At 47.1% G+C, this 21,671-nt stretch overlaps 1 protein-coding gene and 1 non-coding gene across 4 annotated transcripts in view; both read right to left on the reverse strand.

The window, feature by feature from the left end:
• The window catches only part of PAK4 (p21 (RAC1) activated kinase 4), a 45,880-nt gene extending 33,144 nt beyond the window's left edge, over positions 1-12,736 (reverse strand). For all 3 annotated transcript variants that reach the window (XM_054580807.1, XM_054580806.1, XM_054580804.1), the window contains exon 1: positions 12,609-12,736. The gene's annotated coding sequence lies outside the window, so the exon portion shown is untranslated. The remainder of the gene's footprint in view (positions 1-12,608) is intronic.
• Positions 12,737-20,768: 8,032 nt separating this feature from the next.
• LOC129076718 (U6 spliceosomal RNA) lies at positions 20,769-20,876 on the reverse strand. Its single transcript, XR_008529756.1, has one exon. It is a non-coding gene; the product is annotated as a U6 spliceosomal RNA (small nuclear RNA).
• Positions 20,877-21,671: the final 795 nt, after the last annotated feature.

Consider the following 21,671-nt stretch of genomic DNA (forward strand, 5'->3'; position numbering starts at 1 on the left):
AGGAAAAAAAACCATCACTCGGGCCCCACAGCCAGAGATCTGGATTCAAATGGTCTGGGCTTAAGCCCTTATACAGAGGCCCCACCAGGTGACTCTAATGTGTAGCCGAGGGTGAGCCTGGGATTGGGGGAGTGGGGGCGCTGGACAAGCAGTCCCAGCCCTGAGCCCCTGGAGGGGGTGGATGTAAAGTGAGACAGACTGATGAGGTAGGCAGGGGGAGGGGAGGGGAGGGGAGGGACAGGGTCAGTGCCCAGGAGGCCCCTCTCTGCCTGCTCACCCTCCCCCACCTTGGGCCACCAGGAGTCTGGGGCCTGCTAAGGAATGCAAGGAATGAAGCCAGGCCTGGCACAGCCATCTCCGGGTCCCCTCCCCCTTCAACAAACTCCCAGGAGCCCATCCTCAGTCCAGTCCAGTCCAGACGGCTGCCGCCCCTGAGAAAGCCAGTCCTCCCAGCCTGCACACTCACTCACTCCCAGCTCTCGCGCGGGAGCACCAGTCCTGAAATGCTTCTACTCTTGGGTCCCCCGCAACACAAATGCCGGACCACAGGGCTCAGCCGAGGCACCCCCTTCACAAAGCACTTCTCAGTGGTGGAATGAGGAACCTGGACAGCAGGCAAGGGGAGGGCAGAGCTTATTACCTGCTCTGGACCTGCTCTGGCCAGTGGGGCAGCCTGAGATGGCGTCCCAGAGCTAGTGACCTCCCTGCCAAGACCTAGAGGATAATTAAAGTGAGTGCCCTAAACAGAGGCCAGCCAGGCGCAGTGCAGCCAGCAAGCAGAAGCGGGCCGAGCCTTGTGCACCAGAGGAGGGCCTGGGCCCTGGCCTCCTCCCTGGGCAGCAGGAGCTATGGAAGGATTCATTCTAAGCAGGAAGGGACACACTCTAACCTCCACGGCACCTCCCCTTCTCTCACAGGCATGGTGAAGCCCGGCTAGTCCACGTCAGGGTGCCAGGCTATTCCCAGTCCTGCCTGGCTTCTTCTGGCCACACTGTAAGACCCCACCACAGCTGCTTCCCGCATCCCTGAGTCTGTTCCCAGGTAATTAAACTGTAAGCTCATTAGTCAAGAAAAACCTTTAATTAGCCCTTGAAATTATTCAGGAAAATTACAACCTCCTCTGCGGGCGCCATGCCTGCCTTCTGCCAGGGCCCAGGGTGGTGCCAGGGAGGAAGCAGGGGATGGGGGAGGTGGGCCCTGCGTTGCCGTGAGCCTCACCCAGCAAGGCCCAACTGAGGGGGCAAGGTGCCTCGTGGGAGAGGAGGGCACAGGCTCCCCCTGCCACGTCATGAAGTAGCTGGGAATAAATCCAACCAGAGGTGGGCACGGACTGTGATGGAAAACTATGACAGTTTTCTGAGAGACATCAGAAAAGACATAAATAAATGGAGAGAGAGCGACCACATTCAATGTCATGTCTCTGTAGGTGATATATGCTTGTGTCAAATTTAAGCAAAATTACAAAAAGCCAAGCATGGCCAAGACAAGTGGGAGGGCTTGCTCTCCAATGATCAAGACTTACTATAACAACAGAAATTACAACAGTGTGCTATTGCTGCGGGAATACAAAACAGAGCAAGAGAAAGGAAGAGAACTCCTAGAAACAGGCCCACTTACACAGAGACATGATTTACCATCAGGACCGCAATGGAGAAAAGTAGTCCATTTTTAATACACAGGGATCCAGGTGGAAACTATGACACTGGATGCCCACCTCATTACATGCTCATACACCCCAATTCCGGAACAGATCAACTAAATGTGAAAAGCAGAACCATAAAACTATAAAGGAAATGAGTGACAAATTTAACTCCACTAAAATTAAGCATTTCTGCTCATCAAAAGACAATTTTTAAAAAGTGAAAAGGTAAGCCTCAGACTGGGAGAAGATAGTGTAACACTTTAGAAACAAAGGCTCTTCCCCAGAGTTTAGGATTTAACTCAAAGGGATAAAAAATAAACACGCAGTCTGCCCAAGGGAAAAACAGGCGCACCGTGTGAAGAGGCACTTTACAGCAGAGGCACTCCAGATGTTCGAGGAACATGTGGACTGCTGTTCCACCTGACCAACCACCAGGGAAATGGAAGTTAGCACCAGGAGGAGATGCCACCACATCTGCTCAGGAGTGGCTTGTAGGATGGACCAAGCACGCCTGAGGGTGTCACCCCACCCTCCTCACTCTCCTCATCTGCAAAACAGGTCCAATGGTCATAGCCACTTCTGGGATTCCAGGAAGGACTGAGCACTGCGTGGAAGTGTGGGAGCACTGTGTGGGTCACTATGCCTGGCACGCACACAAACCCTCAATTAGTTCTCCCTATTAATCAATCAGCCTAAGGAATAAGGTCTCCCCAAGCCCAAGATTATTTCAGGTCTTTTCCTGCCTCTAGGCAGGGGTGCCTCAGAAGGCTAACAGTCCCAGAGACAGGCACCAAAATGGGTGGCAGCTGGGTCTGTTTACCCACCACTGTGTCCCTGGAGGCCACGATGGGCCAGGCACTCGAGAGTATCTGTGGGAAGAAAAAGAAAACAATCCCATTCACAACAACATGCCAGGCCCTGGGGAAGTATGTTAGGAGCAGAACTTCAGGGATGCCTCAGGACACCCAGACTTCCAGAGAGAAAGAAACTGAGAAAAGAAAAGGCTAGAAAATGTTACGCTACTGGTTCATTTTTCTGGGATGAGTGTCCAGAGGTGTGACTGCATGTGTTTTCACTCTGGCCATCCCAGTTGGACTCCCAAGTGAAGCCCCAAGAAGGAGAAAGAATGGTGGACCTGGCATGTCTGAAGTTGCTGCCAAATTTGGAGCACACCCATGCCATTCCCAGGCCTGCATCTCCTAAACCCTAAGTACCCCCAGGAGGCTTGCAACCAGGGGAGCAATAGGCAGCGGCAGCTCGTCCCAGGCCAACCCCCTGAACCCCTCCCCAAGGCCCCCTTGTCTCTGACTCTCCAGGGAGCTGACAGCAGCCCAGCCTGGACTCTCCTGTTGCTCCTTCAATGCTAAGCCTTTCCTTGATTTGCTATCTCCAGCTTTAACAAATGCACCCTCAAAAAAAAAAAAAAAAAATTAAAAAAGAAAGAAAGAAACAGACATGGAGAGGCTGATTCAAATTCAGACCCTCTGGAGACTTGACACTGATGCTAGTCTTCCTCCAGTTCCTCAAGTGCCCTTGCACCCTCCTGCCTGGACGCTGGCAAAGGCAGCTCCCTCAGTCTCAGGTGCCCGTACCCTCCTCCTCTTTAAGCTAACTGCAAGTGCCATTTCCTCCTCAGGAAGCCTGCCCTGTACTCCTCATCTAGGGACAGTCCCCAATCCTACGTTCTGGCAATGACACTCACTGCTTATTACAGCTTACTCATTCATTCATTCATTCACTCATTCATTCACATTCAGTCCACCAGCGTCTACTGAGTGACTACTACACGTCATGCTCTGAGGATACAGCAAAGAGACACAGTAAGCTAAGTTATGGGCAGTGGGGATAATAAAGCAACAGAACCACAAATCATAATGTAATAAAAGTGGCTATAAGAAGTGCTACAAAGAAAATCAAGCAGGGGAAGGTGGTAGAGAGGCAGGGGAGAGGGACAGGTCACAGAGAGAGCAGCGAGAACAAAGGTCTGGAGGTAGGACCCAGCCTGGGATATCCTAGGAATGGTGCAGCAGTGGTGAGCAGAAAAGCTCGGCCAGAGTCTGGTGGGGCCTTAAGAGGCTTTTCCCAAGACAGATGAAGCCATGGAGGGTCCCCAGCAGGAAAGGGTCATCATCTGACTCCGGCTCCCTCTGGCTTCTGTGGGGACAGACTATGGGAGCAGTGGAGAAGGGAGGAGTGAAGAGACTGGCTGGAGACGAGGATGGCTTGTATTGGGGGTGGCAATGAAAAACAGTGAAAGGTACCAAGTTTTAGTCTGACGGTAGAGTGACAGGCTTTCCTGATCTAGTGAATGTGGGGGAACAGGACAAGAGTCAGGATAATACCAGTTTCTTGGCCCAATCAAAAGAATGGATGGGGTGCCTGTTTCCCAGACAGGGTCACTGAGGGAAGGGTTGTTGTTTTTTTTGTTTGTTTTTTTTTACCTGTCTCTGTGTTGCTCTTTTGTCAAAGTCTGTGTCCTGTGCCAGGACTGAGCTCAATAAGAGAGCCTGTTGTGTTTGTTCAATTCTGGGTCCCATGGCCCCAGCACAGGGCTTATCAAGGAATAAGCACTTGACTCCTATTGGTAGGATGGGTAAGAGTAGGCAGGAAAAAGTAACACAAGGGACTCATCTCAATGATAACAAGCACATGTTACTTTTGCAGAAGAACAGAACATAAAATGTTTCAAAGTCAATTTTAAAAAACCTCCCAAACCAAGTGTTGGTGAAGATGTGGAGCATCGGCTGGACATGTACACAGGTACAAGCATCCTGGAAAGATGCGGGCAGTGTTCAGTAAAGGTGAGTATACCCTACCCTCTAACCCAAGCAATGTGCCCTGCACATATTCCCTGGAGAAATGCGTGCACACACGCACCAGTGTGCACATTCAAAGAGGATATTCACACGTGCACAGCAGGAGATAGAGAACTAACTTATGGTTCGTTCACACCATATAATACTACACAATAATGAGGGTGAACAAACTGCCAAGATGTGCGACCATGGGGACAGAGGGTGAAAGAAGGCAGACACAAACAAGGACGTGCAAAGGGCCCCATTAATGTGAACTTCAAAAGCAGCCAAGGTGGCACTCTAAAATTCCTGGTAAAAGCTACCAGGAAAAGCAGAGGCATGGTGACCCCCAAAATCAGAAAAGTGAGCACTGCTGGTTGTGATCAAGAGGGTGATGGGGGCTTCTAGGATACTGAGCTCTCTGTCTTCACCCTGGTATGGGGAAGTGTTTGTTCACTTTACTACCTTTCAAACTGACACATGCACTTAAGACACTTTTCTGTGTGTGTGTACATATATACACGGCATTAAAGAGTCAAACCACCTGGGGCTGTGGAAGCGTGGGGGATGGAGGAACGGGGCTGTGGAGCCCCTACTGGCAGCAGAGGGGCCCAAGGAAGAGAAGGGGCAGAACTCCCTGGGGGGATCCTCACCGGGGGGCTGATATACAGAAGAGCCCTGCCCTCCTGCACTGTCCTACTTTCCCCCCATTCCCAGCACTGACTGAGGAGGGAAAGGCAGAGGGAGAGGAGGGAGGGGAGGAGACCCAGGACAGCAGGCCACTTCCCTGGTGTGGGAGTGGCTGAAACCAGACTGGGGAAGCCAGCCGAAACCACAGCACAATGCCGCTTTATCAGGAGTTTCCAAACCCTTTATCAGGAGTTTCCAAGCTGGGGCACCTGGGGAGGAAGCAGGGAGGGCCCAAGAAGAGAAAGGCATGTGGGGATTCTACCAGGTCACCCCACCTGTCAAGGTGTCCTCCCTCAAAGCTCTGCTGTAGCCTGCCTGGATTGAAGACACGACGGAGGGTTTGGGGAGGATGAGCTTCCTAATCCCTCAGGCTTGGCTAAGCGGGGCAGAGGGGGTGTGCCATAGTGGCTGGAGCGAGAGTGGTCAACCAGCAGCCCACGGCCAAATCCCAGCCCCGCTGGCTCTGTGACCCCAGGCAAATTGCCCACGTTCTCAATTTCCTCCCCTATAAAAGGGGAATGGTAACACATACAGCTTGGGGGTGCTGGGAAGATCCAACAACTTAGTTTACTGAATGCTTTCTGTGAATACTAACACTATAGAGTAATACTGATACTAATGCTAGCAGGTAACAGGCTTTGAGCACTTGCTATGCATTCTGCCTGATGATTATGCATTTATAACATCAAGACAACCCTATGAAGAGGGACCGTTAACATCCCATTTTACAGATGAGGACACCAAGGCACAGAGAGGTGAAGTGACTTGTCTGGAACCACACAGCCAGTAGTGGCAGAGCTGGCTCCAGAGTCCATGTACTCTGCTGTTATGAGACAGGTTAAGAATTCCAAATTGGATCCAGGTAAGCCCGGGTTTGAGTCCTGGATCTGCCAGTTACTTGCTGTGGGGTTTCCAGTCTATGCCTCAGTTTCCACTTCTTAGGAAAAACAAAATTGTCATGAATAGACAGCTCCCTGAAAAGGATGCCCAGATGGCTTTCAACAAACACAAAGATGCTCCACTTTACTCATATTAAAATCAGAGCCTCAACGAGGGCCATTTGGAACCTATCTGACAGGCAAAGTCTAAAGCATCAGATAATACCCTGTCCACATGGCCAGCACGTGAGGAAACCATGGCGCCATCAGCCCTTGGGGGTGGGGAGGATATAAACGGGCACGCACACTCGGGCAGGCCGGAACACCACCAGTGAGCTCTGGGAGCACACATCTCAGACCCCCAGCCCAACTCCCGGGGTGAGTCCTCAGCTGTGCTCACAGGCACACGCAGCCCAGTTCGGTGGAGGGAAAGCCCCGAAGGGCCTGAATGGCCATCTGTGGGGGCATGTGCATGCCACAGAACGTGACACAACCACAGCAGCATAAGGAAGCACTCTGCCCTGACACAGAACTAAAGAGTGAAAAATGCAAGGGGCAGGACAGAATACAAACATGGGAAGTCAGCTCCATTAAAGTAAAAACAAAGCGGGGAGAACATGTGCAGGAACAGATATTACAAGAAAGAGAACAAGGGCTGCCTCTGGGAACGGGACCGCCAGCCACAGTAGGCAAGATATGTCCTTGTCACTGTATACTCTACTGTGCTATACTCAGTGTTTCACTGATTATTCAGAATAGGTAATACATGCATATGGAGCAAATATGTGCCTTAAAATTAAAATGCAGGAAAAGAGAAATGAGGTTAATAACACTTCCTCCTCAGGGTCTGTGGGTGGTATCCCCGCGATGATGGCTATAAAGCACACATCCAGCGCCTGGAGAGCAGGAAGCTGGGTTAGTTCAGTGTCACTAGAGGCTGGGAGCAGGTGAGGAGGAGGCTGCAACCCAGAGGAGGACACTTTTCACCAGCTTACTGCCTGCGTGCCAGGCAATGTGCTAAGCACTTCACAGCCTGATCTTCAATCCTCCCAGCAAGTTATGAACGTCCCTTCCTCGGGGGTCCCCAGGTGGGGAAAGGGGGGTCAGGCTGAGGGATGTGTGTGGCCTGTGTGGCCCTGGCAGGGGAAGTTGCCATTGCCCCTGAGGATGGCAGCAGAGCACCTTGCACCCTAGTGAAGGGCAGGGCAGGGCCAGAGGGCCCCATGAGACAGGCTGCAGTGAGTGGTGGCTTCTGTCACATCTGCCACTGTTGGCTCCCCAGGGACTTAGGAAACCTCCCTTTCTGACCCTCTTAACCACCCCCCACTACCCTTCCTGTGGGCCAAGGCAGCTGGCAGACAATAAGTCCCAGCCCCCGGATGGGTGGCTGGAGCGGGAAGGGTCCCATTTCCCTAACTGTGCCTCGGAAGGAGACTGCTTCCTGCTGGCTGCATCTGTGGCCACCCGGCTCGGCTGATGGGAGAAACAGCTGCTGGGGACACCCTGAGCAGCGTCTGGCCAGGAAGTCTGGTTCACTGTGAGCCAGCAGGACAAGGGGGGGTGAGGCAATAGACAAAAAAGGGAAGGGGTAGTGGGGGGCCCTGAGGGAGGTAGGGACCCAGTGTTCAGAAACTACTTTGGTTGAACAGGCCCCTAAGGAGCTTCCACCTAAAAAGCAGCCTGTGTAAGAATCTACTGAACAGGAAGTGACCCTGTCTTATCAAAACCACTTCCAAATCACTGGCGGTAACTGTAATATGCAGTGACTCTGGAGTCTTAAGGTGTGAAGTTCAAGTCCTGCCTCTGCCACTTGGCTGCTGAGTGACCTTAAACAAGTCACTTACCTCTCTGGATCTCTGTTTCCTCATCTCTAAAATGGGGATGATAATAGTACCTACCCTGTAGGTTATGAAAATCAAAGGAGTTAATGTGGGTAAAGTACTCGTAATCTTGGCCAGCACATAGGACCCTCCTCCGTCACTGCCACCCTCTTCAGTTGGACTATCACAGTGGCCTTCCCTCAGGTCTCCCTGACGCTGCCCCTCATGATCTGTTCCCCACACGGCAGCCTGGGCAGTCTTTATAATAGGAAACCAGACATTGCTTAAAGCCCTCCAATGACTCCCCCATCACGCACAAAGTGAAATCCACTCCTCTCCTCAGCTTGAAAGCCCCTGTTCTACCTGCCACATTCTCCCCACCTCCCAGTCTCATTGCCAACTCATCATACTGGCCTCCTTCATGGTACCTGACCATCCCAAACTAATTTGGACCTCCGGGCCTTTGTACTTTGTACTTTGTACTTTTGCACTACCTGTCCTTTTCTCTCCATCTTCTTTCTAGGCCTGGCTCACTCTCACTCTCCTCCAGAAAGTCCTCAGTGACTCCCCAGGTTGGCTGGGTCAGGCACCTTCTCTGGATTCCTACAGTCCCTGTGCCTCCCCTATCCCAGCCCTGACCAGTCTTGGGCTGTCACCGTCTGAGGACAAGTCTGTCACGCTCATTGTACTGTATAGTACAATGGGTCAGGGAAGCGGGGGCAGGGCCAGTGGCTATGTTGGTCACCACTGAGACCAACGGTGAGACCCACAAGAGTGTAAGAAGGCTTTGCCCTTCCCTTTCCAAGCTTCACTGCCAGCCTCCCTGCCTCCTTCCCGAGGAGGTTCAAGTCAGTATAGTTTCTCTCCCCAACTGTCAGCCCTGGGAGAAGCCCCCCAAGGAGACTTCGGTCTAAGTTACAGTCACTGTCCTGGATGCCCTAGAAGGCAAAGGTCAAAGCCCTCTGGGACTCAATGGTGTATATCGCACCCTGGCTAAGTTGGTCACATGAACCGTCTCCCCAAATGTTCCCCACCAGCCTGGGAGGTCATAAAACCTACCATCTCATGGCTGAGTAAATCATTTCAGCAAGGACCACAAACTTGCCCAAAGCAGGATGCAGAGTGAAGGGACCCCTCAAGTCCAGTTGGGAAGCACATTGGTACAAGCACTTAGGAAAGCAATTTGGGAGGTCCGGTGAGACATCTGCCCAAGAGAGACTCTGGCCATAGTGCACAAGGAAACACGTTCCAGAAGGTTCACTGCAGCACTATTTGTTACAGTCCCAATGGGAAACCACCTAAATGGCCACCAAAAGATGAACGGAACTCCTATGCGGCAAAATCACCAAAAAAACACTTGACAGCAAGGAAAACGAATGGCCTGCCCTAGGCCTACACATCCAAACAGAGACATACCCTAACCCTAATGTTGAGCAGCAGAAGAGGTGTGTTTACCGTGATCCCATTTACATAATCTATAAACTAAAACAGTGGTGGTCAACCCTGGCTGGCTCCACCCCAGACCAAGAACCCACTTCAGAATCTCATCTATGGCAGGCCTGGGCAACAACAGTTTTGAACACTGTCTAGGTAACTGCAATATGTAGCAATGTGCAGCAGGGGTTGAAGCTCTAGCATTTTTGAACACAGTCAAGGACAGCAGAAGTGTGAAAGCCTGCAGAGAAACACTGTACACCAAATTCCAGTACAGAAGCAGCCACGGACAGAGATGGCCAGGAGGGGTGGGCAGAGCGGTGGAGCCTTTAACTGTATCCACTATGTGTTCCGTCCCAGGCCGGATGCTGAAGACAGAGGTATTTGGGTATACTGAAAGCTCTACTACTTTCTTTGATAGTCTAAAATATATCATAAGAAACAACACTGGCACGTAAGAAATTTCTTGCCCACCCTGGCCAGGTGGTTCAGTTGGTTGGAGTGTCATCCCATACACCAGAAAGTTGCGGGCCTGATCCCCAGTCAGGACACGTACCCAGACTGTTGGGGGCACAGGGAACAAGGGAAGTGCAACCAATCAATATTTCTCCCATATCAATGTTTCTCTCTCTCTTTCTCTCTCTCTACCTCTCTCTCTCCAAAATCAATAAAAAAATCAATAAAAACATATACTCAGGTATAGATTAAAAAATAATACAAATTTAAAAAAAGAAATCTCTTGCCCAAGGTCCCACAGCTGGTAAGTGGCAGGGCAGGAACCCCACCACTCCTTCCCTGTGCTGAGCCCTGAGATGCTGAGTGAGACTGCACCGCAAAGGCCCAAGACAGGGTCTGCCACCCACTCAATGACCCTGCCAGAGCCAGGGGTGGGGTAGCTGCAAGAGAAAGCCGGGAGGCAGGTAATGCGAGGCCCCTTCACCATCTCTGAGGCCCTCCCTAGGCAGCGGCAGGAGCAGCAGCATCAAGACTAATACATACATAGCACCTACTGTATGCCAGGCCTTGGGCCAAGCCCTGTACATTGTGCATCCTCATAGCAATTCTGTGAGGTGGCCACTATCCTTATGCCCACTTCATAGAGGAGGAAAGTGTGGCCCAGAAAAGTTAAGCAACCTGCCCATGGTTACACAACCTGTGAGTGATGGATCAGAACCACTCCCCAGTACTGCTTCACAGCTCCGTAGACACACGAAGCTACTCATCTGCCCCTGCTCCATCCCTCTCCAAGGCCAGGCATCTTAGTGGTCTCACACAGGCTACATGTGACCTACAAGCCCCCAACCCTGTACCCATCCCCTGTCTTCCCCTCACAAACAGGACTTTTCCTTCTGCCTGGTTTGCTGATTCCCACCCCTCCTACTCATCCTTCAGAACTCATCCAGAGGATTTGCCCAGGGACACAGTCTCCAGCCCAGATGGGGACCCAGGATCTGGGTACTCTTCTGGCTCCCTGAACACATCCTCACAGATTATGTCACCATTGGTAGATATGTAGCCATGTATCACCAGCTGGGGGTCTGCTCCCACCCAGGGACACTTGAGAGCCCTTGGAGGACAGGGACTCCTTGTGACTTATCCACTGCTGTAGTCCCAGCACCCAGCACAGTGCCCAACATTCAACCACCACCAACTGAGCCTCCTCTGCCTGGCAGCGCTTCAGGTGGGGATTCAGGGAAGGAGCAACATGGAGCAATTCCTGCCCAATGAGGGGCTCACATTCTAGTGGGAGAGGATGACAACCAACAAGGTAAGGACAGAGTAAAGGCTGGGAAGAAAACAACTATGAAAGAAAGAGTATCTGATGGGAGGGAGAGCTGGGTGGTCCTGGTAGGACTGTAAGTGACAAATGAGTGAGAGGGGACAGGGTAGGGGAAGGAATCGCGGGGGGGGGGGGGGCGGGGGGCGGGGGGGAGGGCGGGGGAAGAGAACAGGAAGGTCAAAGACCTAGAGGGAGGCGTAAGCCTACAGAGTTGAAGAACAGCAAAGAGGCCAGGGTTAGCTGGACCAAGGCAAGGGGAGAGCAGTAGGAAATGAGGTGGGAGGGACTGAGGACCATGATGAGAGCTTGTGGTTTTAAGTACAGAGAACACCCAACTTTGAACAGGGTACCACCCAAGAACATCTCCAACCAGAAGCCCATGAGACACACTTGAACTCTGGGCCACCCACAAACACTCCATCCCACAGGCCCTGAGGAACCTCTCCTCCCAGATCACACCCTTCCATGGAGGCCAAACAGACAACCCTTTCCTGCTCAGGAGCGGCCCAGCCCTAGCCCTGCCCAGTACCCTGCTTCCAGAAACAGACCTTCGGTAGTCTGCAATGCAGTGACCAGGAAAAGGAGCTCTGGAATTCAGACTCAGCCTGGAATCTGTCCCTGTCACTTAGTAGAAGCTCTCTGAACCTCACTTTTTCTGTCTGTAAAGTGTACCTAGTACTCACTTCACAAGATTCGGGTATAGTAAGTCCAGGCATTCATAGCTCTGAGGACAGTGTTAGGCCTCATTAAATATTAACCAATACTATGATTATTTAAGAGAACTTGGGGCCCAGAACTCCAGAGTTCAAATCCCAGTGCACAACTTCCTCATCAGGTAATCCTGGGCAAGTCACTTAGCCTCTAAGTAATCGCACCAACCCCATAAGGTTGTAGTCAGGATTCAATATGTAAAGCTTTTAGAACGAGGCCTGACACACAGTGCTTCTTGAGTGTTATTATTTTCAATATTTGTAGAAGGGGGCTCCCCTCTCCCCCACCAGAAAGCACCTATGAGCTCTCTCTTGGATGTCTGGTCCCTCTTCCCCAGCGATATGACTCACTTGGGTTTTAACTTTTGGCCCGTAGGAACATTATCTGTCCCGCCATCAGATTCTGACCTCTGTCCCCTTTGGCCACTCCTCACCTTTGATCCCATAAAAGATGCCCCCCAATCTGTATCTCATTCATCTGCTCCGCTGGCTGCTGCCTTAATCTTCCGACCCACCGTCCCCATGGTTGTGACCTCTGACCACCTGAGTAGCACCTCAAATTATTAACTTTGACCCCCCCCTTTTTTGACATTCGCCCCAACCTCCCCTAACGCGTCCCCACTTCAAATTTTCGAACACTGCGCTCCCATTGGCCACGCCCCCTTTCTTAGTTTGACCTTTGACTTCCACCACACCTTTTCACCCCACGTCAGCGTCGACCCAGGACGCCCTCTCGACGCGACCCTTCCCACCACGAGTGAACTTTGACCCCAGTGGCCCCGCCCCCTACATGCGTTAACCTTCTCTCACAGCAATCACCCAGCCCACCTCAATCCCCTAGCTACACTGCTCATCCTACCGGCTCGGTGCTGCAGTCGCTCGCGGCTTAACTGCTCGGACCGGAATCCCGCGTCCTAGATTCGCCCTCAGCTATCCTGCGCCGCCGCCACGGCGGCCACTGCCACCGCCATGTTGAATCCCCAACGAACATCCGGGGCTTTTTCCCCCCCATCACCGCCCACCAGTCCCCATAGCAACGGGGCTGACCGGGTTGGGGGCAGGGCCCACTCGGGGGAGGAGCTGGGCTCCTGGCAGCGCCCGCTCCAGCCTCTGATTGGTGAAGATTGTCCAATAGGAGACCTACGAGAGGAAAATACCAGGCCGGGATTGGAAAATTTGGAAAGGGTGAGGGAAGGCTGGCTCCCAGCCTACTCGAGTTCTTAAAGGGGAAATGATTATTCTCTGCTAACAGTCATTCCCAGCTTCCTCCGAAGGGAGTTAGGAGGTGGAGGGCAGTATTGGGCAATAATGACCAGAAACAGTTCTTACGCGTTTACTATCTGCCAGACACTCAGCCAGGTGCTTAACTTGCGTTGTTTCACTGAGTACTCAGTACAACCCGACTGTATTATTGATAACCTTTTTTGCAGATAAAGAAACTAAGGCTCAGAGGGGCTGGCTAGATGGTTTAGGATCACAGGAGTTACGGACATCTGTCTGTCAGAGTCCGGAAACTCCACCTGGAACCAAGACACTATTTGATCTTAATCTTTTAAATAAATTTTAAGAAGTAATTAGTTTGTATATAGGTGTATATACATATATATGTATGTGTATGTGTGTATATGTGTGTGCATATCTATAGATATATATAAATAAAACCCCTCACACCAGAAATCAGAAACTAAACTCGGACAACCTCTTCTAAGATTTCACTCACTGAGCTCCAGCCACTTTGCTCTTCCAGAAAAGTATCTGGTGCTGTCCCACTTCAAGGTCTTTGCGTTGACTCTTCCTTTTTTCTGGAATACACCCTTCTCTTAGGTATCCTTATGGCTCCTTCCCTCCCCTCTTCAATGTCACCTTATTAGCAGGACAGTTCCTCTCCACCCTAACTACAGCAGCAAACATCCCTCTAACACGCTAGTAAATCCCTTACTTTGTCTGCTTTTTCTCATTTTCTGTTGCTCAAATCACCTTTTAACATACTACTTAATTAGCTATTTGTAGTTACTGTTTTTTGGTTGTCTCCCTTACTGGAATGTCAGATCCATGAAAGCATAGATTTTTTCGTTCTCTGTGCATGCCCAGTGCCCTGGCATTATTGGCATGTTGAGTGTATGGTTCGATGAATCGTAATTCCATCTCCTTAGAAATACTCTTAAATGTTTAGTACAGTTCCCCTGCCCCAGAGCAGTGTCCAGCCCATAATAGGCATTTAATTAATGTCTGCAGAAGCAACGAATTAATAAATAATTGCATGGTGAGTCACTTTTATGTACTTTTACCTATAGTTTTAAACGGAACCGGAAAAACACATTCATATAGAATTTTGGGGGAGGGAGTGAGGGAAGTGGAAAGGGTATAGGGAAGTAAATGGTAATGGGAAAATACTACAATAAAAAATAAAAAGAAAAAACCAAAATAACTTTGTATGTTTTTACAAAGAACAACTGATAGTTGCCAGATAGGGATGGGGTTGAGGGACTAGGTGGAAAATGTGGAGGGATTAAAAAGCACATATTGGTAATCAGAAAATAGTTACGGGGATGTAAATTGCAGCATATGGAATATAGTCAATAATATTATAATAACTATGTATGGTGCCAGGTGGGTGCTAAACTTATTAAAGGGATCACTTGGTGAGTTATATAAATGTCTAACCACTATACTGTAACCTGAAACTATATCCTGAAATTAATATAATAATGAATGTCAACTATAATTTAAAAATTAAATATATTTTAAAAGAAATGAGTTTTGTATCTTTTTAAAACAAGATTATAAGTATCACCAGTGTCTCCTCATGCTATTAAGTATTTTTCAAGACCATTAGTTTTAATGGCTGCATAAGATGCCATCCTATCTATGAACTCTAATTTATTTAACCACTTTTTCTTGTTGAACATCTAACCTGTAATAAATATTTTACCATTAAACAATCTCTCCCCACAGGAAAAAACAAAACAAAACCCAAGGAGCCAAATATTTCTGAACATCAATAATGATTTCCTTTGAATAGATTACCACAAATGGAATGTCTGGGTCCAAAGAAATATACATCTTTAAGATTTAATAATAGTAGCAGTTTCCATGTTTTCAGCGTTTCTATGCATGGTACTAAGCCATGTATTTTATCAACAGAGGCTACGACTATCTGAGGCTTACAGAAGTAATTTCATTTGCTCAAAGTCACACAAGCTAATGGGGATGAGCTCTGGCTCAGCTTTGACTCCCAGGCGTTCACTAACTGCACTCTGCCGCCTCCCCACGGCCTGAGACGCACATTGCTAAATTGTGTTACAGGACTCCAATTCGCACTCCCACCAGCATTAAGAGGGAATTTACCCTTCCTCGCCAGCAGTAAACATTCTTGGTTTTGTACACTTTTGAAGTCTTTATGCCTTACAGAGTTTCCATTAAAAAAAAAAAAGCAAGGCTAGGAACTCAGATGACAGCACTTTGTTCAGGTCACAGTGATGGGAGGAGGGCCAGGGGCAGCATTTCCCTGCAAATTGCAAGGCATTAGGCTCTAGAATCCATGTTTAAGAAAGCACCCTTGTAACTTAGCTGGGGATCTCAGTCAGAGATCAGACGCTTGGAACAAGCCTAGCTACACATTTGGTCCAAGGGCTTCCTAAGGATGAGTGATCAGGCCCTCTTACTTTGGGGTCCTGGGAGAGAGAAATCAGCCCCAATCAACCTTCTACCGAGAAGGCTTCTTGGAGGTGGTGGTGAGGAGATGACCCCCAAAGGATGGAAACAGGAAAGGAGAGTGAAATGGATTGGCTGAATAAAAATGACACATTTCAGTACATCAAGGAAAGAGATAAATGGCAATCTATGAATGGCAAAAAAAGTGTTCTGTCCATCATATGTAAAAAATATTTAGAAATCAATATGAAAGGTGAACATACAATAGAAAAATAAGCAAAGGACAAGAACAAAAATTTAAAATACAAACAATAAAAAAGAACAAATGGAGTAGGTGAACAGGAAGTTAATAAAATGGCTATTGTTTAAAAGAAAAAAAGAAAGAGCCAAAATGGAGTCACTTTTGCTAAACCAGTCACCAAACCAAAACTTAATAACTAACCTAATTGCAGTTCCAGCCTCTCCCATGAGTGGAGTTTTAAACCTATCAGTCAGGAATTTCTTGATGAACACTGGTAGGTAATCTGCTTGCTAAGAATCCCCCTGCCTTCCCCTACAGGAAGGTGACCTTGCCTGAAAAAAATCACTCTTTTCTTATTTCCACCCTTTTTCTGTCTATTAAAACTCGCCACTTTATACAACTCCTTGGAGCTCCCTTCTAGTTGCCAGATAAAATGCTGCCTGATTTATGAGTCGCTTAATAAAGCCAATTAGTTCCTCAAATTTATTTGGTTGAATTTTGTTCTTTAATGTTATTAAACAGATCCCCTCTTTTCATCTCTTAGAAAAATATTTTTAAATATTATAATCAGTGCTAATGAAATACTAGATACCAGCCACTCCCATACTCCACTTGTATCACTGATCTAGGGCAGGCTTTTGGCAATATCCATCAAAAGACTCAACAATGCTGTCCATCCTTCTTACTTCTAGGAATTGTTCTTAAAGGAAAAGAGAGATACAGACAAAGATGTAAACGTGCAGCTTTTTATCATTAGTTTTTTTTTAGTAAGAATTTTTAAAATCACCATTTTTTGCCCTGGTTGGTATGGCTCAGTGGATTGAGTGCACTGAAAGGCTACCTGTTCGATTCCCAGTCAGGTTACATGCCTGGGTTGCAGGCCAGGTCCCTAGCTGGGGACCTGTGTGAGGCAGCTGATCACTTGCACAAGGATGTTTCTCTATACCCCTTTCCCTCTCTCTAAAAGTAAATAAATAAAATACTTATAAAAAATTTTGGGGGTACTTCCAGTCAAGCTGGTGGCATAGGCAGACATGGCTCACCTCTTTGCACAACGAGATCAAATTACAACTAAAATATAGAACAACCATCACTCAGAACTGTCAGAAATTGAATTGAATGGAATTCTGACAACTACCAAATTAAAGAAACTACAATCATCCACACTGGTAGGCGGGGCACAGATGTGGAACAGGCTGGTCTCACACCCACGTGTCATGAATAAAAATTCAGGAGGGATAGCTCAGGATCAAGTCCCACACCCACACCAGGTCCCCCAGCCCAGAGTTCCAGTGTCAGGAAGATAAGCCCCTACAACTTCTGGCTGAAAAATCCAGAGGGGATTGAGTTGGTGGAAGAAACAGCTGGAGCCCCAAACAGTTCCTTTTAAAGAACCCACACATGGACTCTCCTACCCAGACTCACTCCCTCTGAGCTCCAGCACTGGGGAACAGCTTGAAAGCCACCAGTGGTATATAGGAGAAACTGAAGTGTCTGGCATCAAGGTGAGCAGAGGCCATTGTCCCCTTTCTAAACCCTCCCCCCACAGAGCCAGTAAGCTGGTGCCATATCTGAGACTCCATCAACCTGGTTAACATTGTTTGACCCACCCTGAAGACCCCCAGAGACTCTACCCTATCCAATTTATGTACCTATCCAAGCTGCTTTTCTATATGAATTGCTGGTCTTGGCTCATGCTTCACAACTTCTTAAATCCTATCAAATAAGCAACAGCTGGCCTCAGTGAGCCCCAGGCCTGGCACTAGTAGCAGTCCGATTAAATTCACAGCTTGGCTTTGCCTGGGAATCTCCAAGCCCGACACAAGTAGCAGCCACCTCAGATTACTTTACAGCTCAAGCAGGGTGCCCCAAGCAAAACAAAGGTGGCAGCTGACCTTGGCCTGCACCACCCAGGAAACCCCAGGCCAGTGCACCTAAGTGGACAGTTACAGACCATGTCAGAGCACAACCATCCTGCCCCAGCACAGCTGATCCTACACAGAAGGCTGAAGTTGATGGTCAGTGGTCACAGCCAACCCTTGCAGCTGATTGGCCTGGATAAATCCCTCCCCTTGATCTGCCAACAGCAACCAAGGCTCAACTACAAGAGGAGGGTGTACTCAACTCACACAAAGGGCATGCCTTGAGTACCCAGCTTGGGTGATAGGGGAGGCTGTACCACTGGACCCTATAGGACATCTACTACATTAGGCCACACTACCAAGACACAGAGTCAAAACAGGTCTACCTAATACATGGAAACAAATACAGGGAGGCTGCCAAAATGAGGAGACAAAGAAACATTGCCCTAATGAAAGAACAGGTCAAAGCTCTAGAAAAAGAGCTAAATGAAATGAAGAGAAGCAATCCATCAGATGCAGAGTTCAAAACACTGGTTATAAGGATGCTCAAGGAGCTGATCGAGGACCTCAACAGCATAAAAAAGATACAGTGAGAAATGAAGGATACACTAATTGAGATAAAGAACAATTTGCAGAAGATCAAAAGTGGAGTGGATGAAGCCGAGAATCAAATCAGTGATTTGGAACATAAGGAAGCAAAAACCAACCAATCAAAACAAGAAGAAGAAGAAAAAAATGAAGATAGCATAAACCACCTCTAGAACATTCTCAAGAGGTCCAACATTCGCATCATAAGAGTGCCAGAATGAAGGGAAAAAGCAAAAATTGGAAATCTATTTGAAAAAATAGTGAAAGAAAAATTCCCTAATTTGCTGAAGGTAATAGACATGCAAGTCCAGCAAGCACAGACAGTCCCAAACAAGATGAATGCAAAGAGGCCCACTCCAAGACACATCATAACTAAAAGGCCAAAGGTTAAAGATAAAGAGAGAATCTTAAAAGCAGCAAAAGAAAAAAAGTTGCCTATAGGGGAGTTCCCATAAGACCGTCAGCTGATTTCTCAAAAGAAACTTTGCAGGCTAGAAGGGATTGGCAAGAAATATTCAAAGTCATGAAAAGCAAGGACCTACAGCCAAAATTTCTCTACCCAGCAAAGCTATCCTTTCTAATTGAAGAGCAGATAAAGAGCTTCCCAGACAAGAAAAGCTAAAGTTCATCATCACCAAATCATTACTGTATGAAATGTTAAAGGGACTTATTTTAAAAAAAGATGAAGATCAAAACTATGAACAAGAAAATGCCAATAAATACATATCCATCAACAACTAAATCTAAAAAACAAACTAAGCAAACAAGGACAGAGACAGAATCATGGATAGGGAAAATGTTTTGATGGAGGATATCAGGTGGGAGGAGAGTGGGGAAGAATGGGTGAAGAGGTAAGGGGATTAGGAAGTACAAATAGATAGTTACAGAATAACCATGGGGATGTAAAGTACAGTATGGGAAATGGAGTAGCCAAGATACTTATACCCATGACCCACGGCCATGAACAATGGTGGGAGTATTGCCCGAGGGGGAGTGAGGATGCTGGGTGGAGGAGGGCAAAGAGGGAAAAATCAAAGCAACTGTAATAGCATAATCAATAAATTATAATTTTAAAAATTGTTTAAATCACCATTTTTTGGAGTATTATATTGTACTTAACATTTCCCCTAACCTTGCACATTTAAGTTGTTTCCATTTTTTTTCACTGGTCTCTATGCCAGACCCTCTCTAAACACTATGTGATCTTATCTAATTCTCATCAATTATCTGTAAGATGGGATCCCTAACCTCATTTAACAGGTGAGGAAACAGACATGGGAGTACGGTAGGAAGTGGAGCAAAGTCCCACCACCTCTAAGCAGCTTTGCTGGAATTTTAACCAGGAAGTCTAACACTCTTAAAGACTGCTCAAATTCATTCAATAAATATGTTCATTGAACACAATCTGTGTGCCAAACATGTTGCATAATGACAACTACAAACATTTACTGAGCATTTTGTATATAGCAGGCCCTTTACTACTTCATTTAATCTAAGCAACAACCCAATGCACTAATGTTATCTTCATTCAACAAATGTGCAAACAACCACAGGCAGCCTGTCTTCAGGATCTAGGCTCCCAACTCTTGAATATTTCTTTTTCAGAGAACAAATGCTTGAGAAATAGATAATAAACACATGAACAAATAAATAATATACCATAAAATAAGGTGATGGCAGAGCTCAAGTCATGGAATATATCCATGCAGCCACAGAATGCGGAAGACACAGGACCCACCAATCCCACTCCAAAGTATTTACCCAAGAGAAATGAAAAAATACACACACACACACACACACACATCACTGTACAGGAACATTGATAGCAGTTGTTTTCATGGTCAGTCCAAATTGGATACAACCCCAAATGTCCTTCACCTGGTTAACATATAAATGCATTGCAGTAAATTCATGCTATGGGACACTACTCAGCAGTAAAAAGGAACTATTGATAACCAGGACAAAGGATGGAGTACAAATGTATTAGGCTGGGTGAAAGCAGCCAATCTCAAAGGGCTTCAAAGGTTCTATTTATCTGATTCCACTGTTATCATTCTGGAAAAGGTAAATCTCTAGTGACAGAGAACAGATTGGTTATTGCCTGAGGCTGGGGGACCAAGGGAAGGATTAACAGGAAAGGGACAGGAGGGAAAATGGGGTGATGAAAATATTCTGAATCTTGATTGGAGTGGTTCTTTCATAGGAATGTACATCCGTCAAAACTCAAGTTGTATTCTTTCAAAGGGTAACTTTAATTGTACTAAATTACATCTTCATGAAGTTATATTGAAACATTTTTAAAATGCAGTGAAGTATGGACTCCAGTTAATAATAATGTATCAATAGTGGTTCCTTAATTGTAACAAACGTATTCTACTAAGGTAAAGATTTTAATAATAGGGGAAACTGGGTATGAGAACTCTGCACTATCTTTGAAATTTTTCTGTGAATCTAAAACTGTTTGAAAAATAACATTCATGCTTAAAAATGAAAAAAAGAAAAACCAGAATGGAAATGATATTATGCCCATGTTAATTTATGTTGGAAAGAAAAACAGGTTACAAACTCACCCATATCATATGATAGCATTTTCTTTTTTTATTGAGATATAATTGATATATGACATTATGTCACTGTCAGGTGTACAACATATTCAGTCAATATTTGTATATATTGCCATATGGACCACTTCGTGAGTTTGCATGTCATCCTCATGTGGGGCCATGCTACTCTCTTCTGTATACCATTCCAATTTTAGTACATGTGCTGCCGACATGAGCATGAGAGTACCTACATTTTTTAAAAATCAAGGGTTATAAGGAAAAATATTAAAATGTTGAAAGAAGCCGTAAGTAATGGGACAGTTGGGAAATTTCTGGTTCTATTTTATTTATTTATGTTTGCATGGTTTGAACTTGCTTGTTTCAACAATGAGAGTGTTATTTTCTCTCCTGAAGAAAAATAAAGATAGTATCATTTTTTAAAATTTGTTGAAATGCAGCAGCAAAGATCTGGAAGGAGGTCTTGGAAGGGAAGAGGGGTGGGAGGTGGGGCCGCTGCCCGGGGAGAAGAGTTTGCCCTCTCTGTCCGCTGTCCGCAGCTCCCTCCGCTTTCTCTCTTGCTCACATGTAGGATTGCAGTAAAAATAGAGTCAGTAAAAATACAGGATGTTCAATTAAAATTGAATTTCAGACACACTCCAAGTCATTTTTTAGGATAAGTATATCTCATGCAATATTTGTGATATACTAAAAACGTATTCATTGTTTATCTGAAATTCACATTTAATTGGGCATCCAGTTAAATTTGCCAGTATTTTACCTGGCAATTCTACTCTGTCCACACCAGCCACCCTGGCCTCATGGCTGTTTCTCAAACACACAGGCTCAGTCCTGCCTCAGGGCCTTCACACCTGCTGGTCTCTCTGCTTGATCACTCTTCTAGGTCTTTGCTTTGACCAACTCCCTATCTTTAGGTTCAAATGTCACCTCCTTGGGAGGACTTCCCTGGATACCGTATCTAAAGCAACTTGACTTCTTTTTTTAAAATTCTCACCCAAGGACTTTTTTTCATTGCT

Source organism: Pteronotus mesoamericanus, unplaced genomic scaffold (assembly GCF_021234165.1).
Source record: "Pteronotus mesoamericanus isolate MK-2021 breed Mesoamerican mustached bat unplaced genomic scaffold, CSHL_Meso_final contig_639, whole genome shotgun sequence".
In the NCBI taxonomy this organism is placed as follows: Eukaryota; Metazoa; Chordata; class Mammalia; order Chiroptera; family Mormoopidae; genus Pteronotus; species Pteronotus mesoamericanus.